The following is an 8365-nucleotide window of genomic DNA, read 5'->3' as shown; positions in this document are numbered from 1 at the left end:
CTTCCCTCCAGCCCACCACCCCTGGCACTTTTCCCTGCAACCGCAGGAAGTGCTACACGCCCCTACACCTCCCCCCTCACCCCCATCCCAGGCCCCAAGAAAACCTTCCATATTAAACAGATGCTCACCTGCATATCTGCTAATGTGGTATATTGTATCCGTTGTTCCTGATGTGACCTCCTCTACATCAGGGAAACCAAGCGGAGGCTCGGAGACTGCTTTGTGGAGCACTTACGCTCGGTTCGTGACAAACGACAACACCTCCCAGTCACGAACCACTTCAACTCCTCCTCCCACTCCTTGGACGACATGTCCATCCTGGGCCTCCTCCAGTGCCACAATGATGCCACCCAAAGGCCGGAGGAGCAGCACCTCATATTCCACTTGGGAACCCTGCAGCCCAATGGTCTCAATGTGGACTTCACAAGCTTCAAAATCTCCCCATCCCTGACGTCATCCCAAAATCAGCCCATCTCGTCCCCGCCTCCTTGACTTGTCTGTCTTCCCTCCCACCTATCCACCCCTTCCTCCTCACTGACCAACCCCCATCCTAACTCCCTACCTACACTCACCTTTACTAGCTTCATCCCCGCTTCCTTGACCTGTCCGTCTTCTCTCCACCTATCTGCTCCTCTATCCATCTTCTATCATTGCCTCCCCACCTGTCTATTTATTTCAGAGCCCCCTTCCCCTCCCCCATTTCTGAAGAAGGGTCCAGAGACCCGAAATGTCAGCTTTCCTGCTCCTCTGATGCTGCCTGGCCTGCTGTGTTCATCCAGCTCTATACCTTGTTATCTCAGACTCCTACTATCTCTTAATGATAGTGTAATGTTTTGAGAATCAATGAGGGCACCATGCTAGTGCTGATGCAAGCTTAAGCTGTTTTTCATCACTATTTAATGAAATTGTTTATGAAAAACCATGGAGAGACCTCACTGCATGTTGGGAATTGAGAATCTGCACTGCACATGGGGATGACTTAAGAGAGAATTATCGATAAGATGCTTTTGTGCTATATTTTGATTGCACCAGAGCATATTTGGATGAAATTTGGAACTGGTTGCTCTCCCACCCCTCACAGAGATTGTTCAATAAAGGATTAAGTTGCTAGTTGTATTTCGTAGGAACCCAGAAAAATTGTACATGAAATAAAATAAAAACTAATTTCCACAAAAAAATCAGTAGTGACCTATCACCATTATTGTGTGAAACAAATAATGCATATTTTTATGAAATGCTGCAAGGTACGCACTTTCTCCAAGGACAGCATTTCCAACCATCCCCTGGAACTGGGAGACATCAGGTAAGTATTCGAACTAAGATTCAAATAACAGCATTTACAATATCAAAATGAGTATATATCAAGAGCTTGGTTGTAAGTTTCATACATATACCTAGAATACATTGTATAGGTTTTTGATTAAAAATAATGCATTAATTCTTATAGGGCAAACTCTGAATTTCGAGGAATGCCTGCAATGGAAACTTTCTTTTGGATTTCAGCAACAGTATCAAGAGTCACTGCTTCCTTGACTACAACAAATGCATGCATTGGTCACAGCCTCTTAGCATCAGTATTACTGCATCATTTTAACACTTTTCTTCCTCTTATAATTCTGAACCACACAACTCTAATGGTACAGAATGCTTCTGCACTTCCATGCTGCACCTCGGGCTGCAATGAAGACTATTTTTGTCATGCTGCTGCACAGACGCTGTGCATTAAGGCACATGAACCCAGCTTCATGGATGTGACCAGGCTACATCTCTGGGGCCTTAATTTGCTCTCATAGCACTCATTCTCTCTGACCCTACTAGGATGCTCACAGAATCCCTGCCTTGACTTTTTGCACTTTGCCCTCTCAACCAGAGATTTGAAGCATATACAACTGCTGTCTGCTGTGCCGTTTAATACAGTCACAAAGCTAGGATGTTTGACAGGTGTCAGCACTCCTCAGTCTAGACAAAGGAATAACGTTCCCTCAGGCAAAGTCAATCATGGACAGTCTCCGATATCAGTCCAATTCCTGCTCGGGGTGGTCAAGGTTAGGATCCTCTCCACATGAGGGGTGAGAAGCTGAATGACAGGCAACGCACCATCCGTCTTGACTTTTTGTACCTTACTGTGTGTATTTTCATCTTGAGTGAGAGGCAGCGAGGTATTATGGAAGACAAAACCAGGCGACACAGCTAACACTGTTGGAGCTGTTGGGTTGGTGCCTGAGCAAGGAAGCAGACAGCGCAGACGGCATGTAGGGTTAGTGATGTTGGGCTGGGTGAGGCAGATTGAGGGAAATGTTGCAAGGCAGTGGTGTGAGTGAATGAGCACGAGCCTTAGGTGGGATGTGAGTCCAGCAGAGATAGAGCAAGTGTGAGGCGGCAGACAGTAGATTGCGTCACTGACACTAGGGAGTGGAGAAGGACACAGACTTTCTTCTTACAGTGAAATACATTCCTCTAGATGGCTGAGACTGCTTTGACCCAGGTGTAAGGCTTAGAGCAGGCTGGCATGGACAGGGATCATGGCCTTCAATGCTGTCTTGAGGGGGATGTGGAAAGAGGAATTCCTGCCTGTGCACCACTTCATTCAGCTGGACCTCCAGAAACCTGCCCTCAAAAGAGGGCACCAATTTCTCCCTGTCCGTCATGTCCAGGTCAAACAGCTAAAAACGTGCAGGGCAACTCTGTACAGACAACTGTTGTACAAGGGAACAACCAGGTTTTTAGAAATGGCACAGGAGTGAGGGGCACTGGCCAATTCCAAGATATCCACCAAGTCGTGAGTTGTTTTAGAAACAGCGCATGCTGAGATGGGGCCGGCATTGGATATGTGAGATCCCAAAGAGGCGTGGTAGATAATTAATGAGGTATGTTTGATAAGACAGGGTAAAAAAAATCACTAGGCATGTGACTAGAAATCCTCCAAAACACTCAACACAATTCTCACTTAGCATTAAGATTCAGTCCAATGTCTCTTTCTTAACAGTTAATTTTATTTTTTGGATGTGCAATCTATTTCTTTGAAAAATAGTTGTTCAATCACCATCTCGTCATCCTGCAGTAAAACAGCCCCCACACCAATGTTGCTATCTAGTTTCTCATATTTAAGTACGGCTAAAATCAGTGCAGCTGTCAGCACAACCTTCAAATTTTTAAAACCACTTTTGACCATCTTGTATTCATTCAAATTTTCTGTCTTTTTTAAGCAGGATTGTTAAACGTGCAACGACAGTACTGAAATTTGGAATAAACCTGTAATCCAGTTCACTCTACCAATGTAATGTCAAATGTCCCATTTTGTCCTCGGAATAGGGAAATCAAAAATGGTCAGTACTTTCACTTCTCTAGGTGTTATTTGGCCTTGTCCGATAATGTGATCTGACAACTTCACTCTTAGCCAAACTGATAGCCAAATTGACTGTTTGTAGTTGATCAAATTGTTCAGTCAAATGATATAAGTTTTCTTGCCAGGTTTAGCTTAAAGTGACGCAGTTCCGTAATCTTTTATTACTTTATTGGTTAATCATTGAAATGTTGCTCGTATAATTTTCATTTTAAACTGCATATTTTGAGGTCTACCTGGTGTTACAAAAGTTGATATTTCTTTAGTTCTATCAGTTAATGACATTTGTATATATTCCTATTGGAAGTCAATTTTTACGACAAATCATGTCTGTCCAATTCGATTAATACAGTCCTTCAGTCTAGATATAAGATGAGTCCACTTTCATTACCATGTTGAGTTTGTGATAATAAATACAGAATCTCTGTGACCCGCTCAGTTTTGACACTGTCACAATTGGTAAAGTCCAACTACTATGACTCGGTTGAAATAATATCATTATTGATCATTAACTTAACCGCTTCCCTTATCTGAGCTAACTTCTCTGCATTGACTACTTATGGGCACTATCTTATAGGCAACACATTCTCCACATTCACACCATGAACAGCCAAAACTGTTTTTCCTGACTCGTTCCCACAAATTGGTAGTAGCCTTTGGAAGTCACGTCTTTACTTTTCTGGAGGATAAAACATGATGCTCTCTAACCTTTTAAGTACCTCCATATATTCCAATTTGATAGTTGGAGATTAAGTTTTGAATGTTCCATTTTGTATTCATTCTCCAGCTGCTCTTATGATTCTGTTTCACTCCCTACTTTGTTCACTTTTGTCCTCTCGTCCCTGTCATAATATATCTTCAACACATTGACATGACACACTTGCTGATTCCTTCTCCCATCTGGAGTGCTCGCTAAACAATTTACATAATTGAGTTTCATTCTGGTTTGACATTTGACAAGGTCCAATGTTTTTATGGTTCCCCAGAGACAGGTGGCAATACAAATACCTTATCTCCTGGAATTTCAACTTTTTAATCGGTTTAAACTTTTTAAAATTTTTTTTGTTCAGCATTCTCCAAATTATTTTTAGACAATTCACAAGCTTTTGCCAGAAACATAGATTAAAAGAATTATTTCTGAGCTTTGGTTTATCAACTTTCCCTTAATAAATTTAAGTGGTCTTTGCACCTCATGTCAACATGTTAATTCAAAAGGAATACATCCTCATTAGAACCATCTCTAATGAAAATGGAAGAATTCCTTTATTCCAGTCATCAGCATATATTTGACAATAAGCAATAATCATGGTCTAAAACCTTTGATGTCAATTTCCAATGTACCTAAACATTGTGGGTGACAAGCAGAGGATCGTAAATTGTTTAATTCCCAAACTAGTCTCAATTTCTTTGAATATTTGTGACATATAATTTGATCCTTGATCTAATTGCATTTCTTTGGGTAATCATATCTTGTTCAAATTTGAATTAACTTTTCCACTACCATTTTTGCAGTATTTTTTCCAAAACGTAATGTTTCACAAAATCTTGTGGAAACATCTATAATCGTCAAAAGATACTGCTTCTGATTCCCAGTTTTAGGTGGAGGTATAAAATAATCTACTGAGACCGTGCAACATGATTCTTCAAAAGCTGATGTTAGAATTAAAGACACAGTTTTAATTGAGAGTTGGGATCTCCTGGGTTCTTTATATGTCTTATTGTAATCCTAACCAATAAAAACATTTGAAAATTTTAGCCCATGTTTTCTTAACAGCTAGGACATTAGCACTTTGTGAGGCACTCATGACATTTCATTATAATACTAAGGTGGAACTGTCACATGATGGACCATTTGTCATTGGTTGGCATTTGAGGTAGTCTCTATTTCTTCATCACCACTTTGGTTTTCAAACAATAACACTCAGCTATCATTTCTGATTCAATTTTTCAGTAGGATCGTCAGTATAATGCTTTCAATTCCAAATCCACTTGTCACATTTCTACCAAAGAAGACAGACTAAACATGTCAGACTCATTCTCTTCAATCTTCATCCTTTCTTTTATTAAATTTTTGAAACTCATACCTGAGAACTGAATTTCCAAACCATGTTCATGTTTCCCTGCCCTTGCCCTGAACCCACATTATTTGTGAGTTTTCCACTTATCTCTCTTCATGCCATCCCAAGTTTTATCTTATTCATGAAATATATCTTCAGTTCCCTCACCTACTTTCCCTTTAAACAGCTGACCATCTTACTTTAGTTTAATATGAGCTGTTGTTGCTAAAAGTTCTTTCTTCACATGTTATTCCTCTCTTTCTCATCATCACTCCTGTTCTTGGAAGATGTGGGAAGCAAAACCCTTAATCTCACCGTCCATACAAATTAATGTTCATCTCTAACCTCCCTTTCCTCTCAGGACCTTGAATGTTGTTGATTTGATATAGAAGGTGTCAAAACAATTAGCTGTTTGAACTGTTACATCAGAAATAGCCATTGAAGGCTACTGACATGTCTGAATTAAAAATGTTAAAACTGGAGAAACAAGATGCGACAAACAAAAACAGAAGTTGTTGGAAGAAGCTCAGCAAATCTGGCAGCATCTGCGAAGAAAAATTAGAGTTAACATTTTGGGACGGTTGACCCTTCCTCAGAACTGATGGTAGCTAAAAAAATATTGGTTTACATGCAGAAGATAGGAAGGGGGAAGGGGTAGGGAGTAAACAATAAGTGGGGATAGAGCCCAAAGACAGAGAAGAATAGTTGGATAGACAAAGGAGTTGATAAAGATCTGGCTAGGAGGGTGAATAGCTGTTAATGGGGACTGTTAGTGACTAACAATAGGTAGCGTGTAATGGCAGGCTATGTGATAACAAGGCCTGGTGTGTCGGGTAGGGGGTTAGGACATGGGAGAGTTTAGGCCCTAAAATTATTGAACTCGATATTGAGACTGGAGGGCTGCAGGGTCTTCAAGTGGAAAAATGAGGTGTTGTTCTTCCAGCTTGTGTTGAGCTTCGCTGGAACACTGCAGCAAGCCTGAGACAGAGATGGTGGCCTGGGAACGGGTGTTGTGTTAAAGTGGCAGGCAACTGGATGCTCTGGGTCTTTTTTGTGAGCAGAACGTAGATGTTCTGTGAAACGGTCACCCAATCTACGCTTCGTTTCCCCATTGTAGAGGAGACCACATTGTAAGCAGCGAATGCAGTAGACTAGATTCTGGGAAGTGCAGCTTCACCTGGAAGGTACATTTGGGCCCTTGGATACTGGGGAGGGAGGAGGTAAATGGGCAGGTGTTGCACCTTCACTGGTTACAGGTGAAGGTGCTATGGGTTTGTGGGGGTTGTTGGGAGTGAAGAAATGTGGACCAGGGTGTCCCAGAGGGAATGGTCCCTGTGGAAGGCGGACAAGGGAGAGGAGTGGAATATTTATCTTGTAGTGTCATCTTGCAGGGGATGGCAGCAATGGCAGCTGATGATCTTCTGGATGTGGATGCTGGTGGGATGGTAGGTAAGGACAAGGGGAACCCTCTCGCTGTTGCAGGAGGGACGAGATGGGATGATGGCAGAAATGAGGGAGGTGGATTGGACTCAGTTGAGGGCCCTGTCGACAATAATGCTGGGGAATCCTCAGTTGAGGAAGAGGGTGGACATTTTGGAGGCTCCCTTGTCAAAGTTGACCTCATCTGAACATATGCGACAGAGACGGAGGAACTGGGCGAATGGAATGGAGTCTTTACAGGAAGCAGGGTGCGAAGATGTATAGTCCACTTAGCTGTGGGAGTCAGATCCAAAGGTCCAAACATACCTTCCAGGTGAAGCAACACTTCACCTGCACTTCCTAGAATTTGGTCTATTGCACTGTGGTCTCCTCTATATTGGGGAAAACAAAGCATAGATTGGGTGACCGTATCGCAGAACATCTATGTTCTGTTGGCAATAACGACCCTGAGCTTCCAGTTGCCTGCCACTTTAACACACCACATTGTTCCTTGGCCAACATTTCTGTCTCAGGCTTGCTGTCTCAGGCTGAACACAAGCTTGAAGAACAACACCTCATTTTCCTCTTAGGGATCCTTCTTCAGCTCTCCAGACTCAATATCATGTTCAATAATTTTAGGGCCTAAACTCTCCTATGTCCTAGTCCCCTACCCCACACATGAGGCCTTGTTATCACAGAGCCTGCCATTACACACCCCCTATTGTTAGTCCCTAACAGTCCCCATTAACAACTATTCACCCTCCCAGCCAGATCATCATCAACCCCTTTGTCTATCCAACTGCTCTTCTCTCGCTTTGGGCTCAATCCCCACCTATCGTTTACTCCTTACCCCCTCCCCCTCCCTATTTTCTGCATATAAACTGACATTTTCCCAGCTACCATCAGTTCTGAAGAAGGGTCACCGGAGCCAAGACGTTAACTCTGATTTTTTCTTCACAGATGCTGCCAGAACTGCTGAGCTTTTCCAGCAACTTCTGTCTTTGTTCCTGATTTACAGCATCCGCAGTTTTTATTTAGCAGATTTTTTGACTGAAAGCTAACATAATCTAAATGAGATTTTTAACATAGTGAAGGAAAGCATTTAAACAGAAAGAGAACAATTAGAATTTGGTTTTATTGCCACTTGTACACCAGTACAAAAGTACAGGAGTACAGTGAAACATGTACAATGCAGCCACACATCTTAGGTACAAAGTACCTAGTTACAAATCTTAGGTATTAAAATAGATTCGGTACAAAAACAGAGAAATAAAGTTTAAAGATAAACATTACAGTCCTTCTATAGCCTGCAGTCACTCCACATTGGGGCTCTCTACCAAGCTGGGCCGACTCTAACCAGGCTCGCAGGCTGTTGACTACCATCTGTGACAGGCTGCCCTGGTCTAGGCTCCCAGCCTGCTGGCTGTCCCTGCTCCACACTGGGCCCGCCCATTGCTGCCTGTCCCACTCCAGATCAGCGCGCCAACAGCTGGCCAACGTGCTCTGCTCCACACTGGGCCCGCCCATCGCTGCCTGTCCCACTCCA

The sequence above is a fragment of the Rhincodon typus genome, chromosome 7 (genome assembly GCF_021869965.1).
Source record: "Rhincodon typus isolate 14 chromosome 7, sRhiTyp1.1, whole genome shotgun sequence".
In the NCBI taxonomy this organism is placed as follows: Eukaryota; Metazoa; Chordata; class Chondrichthyes; order Orectolobiformes; family Rhincodontidae; genus Rhincodon; species Rhincodon typus.
The sequence above is the reverse complement of the archived record's forward strand: the minus strand, read 5'-3'. Positions refer to the sequence as shown.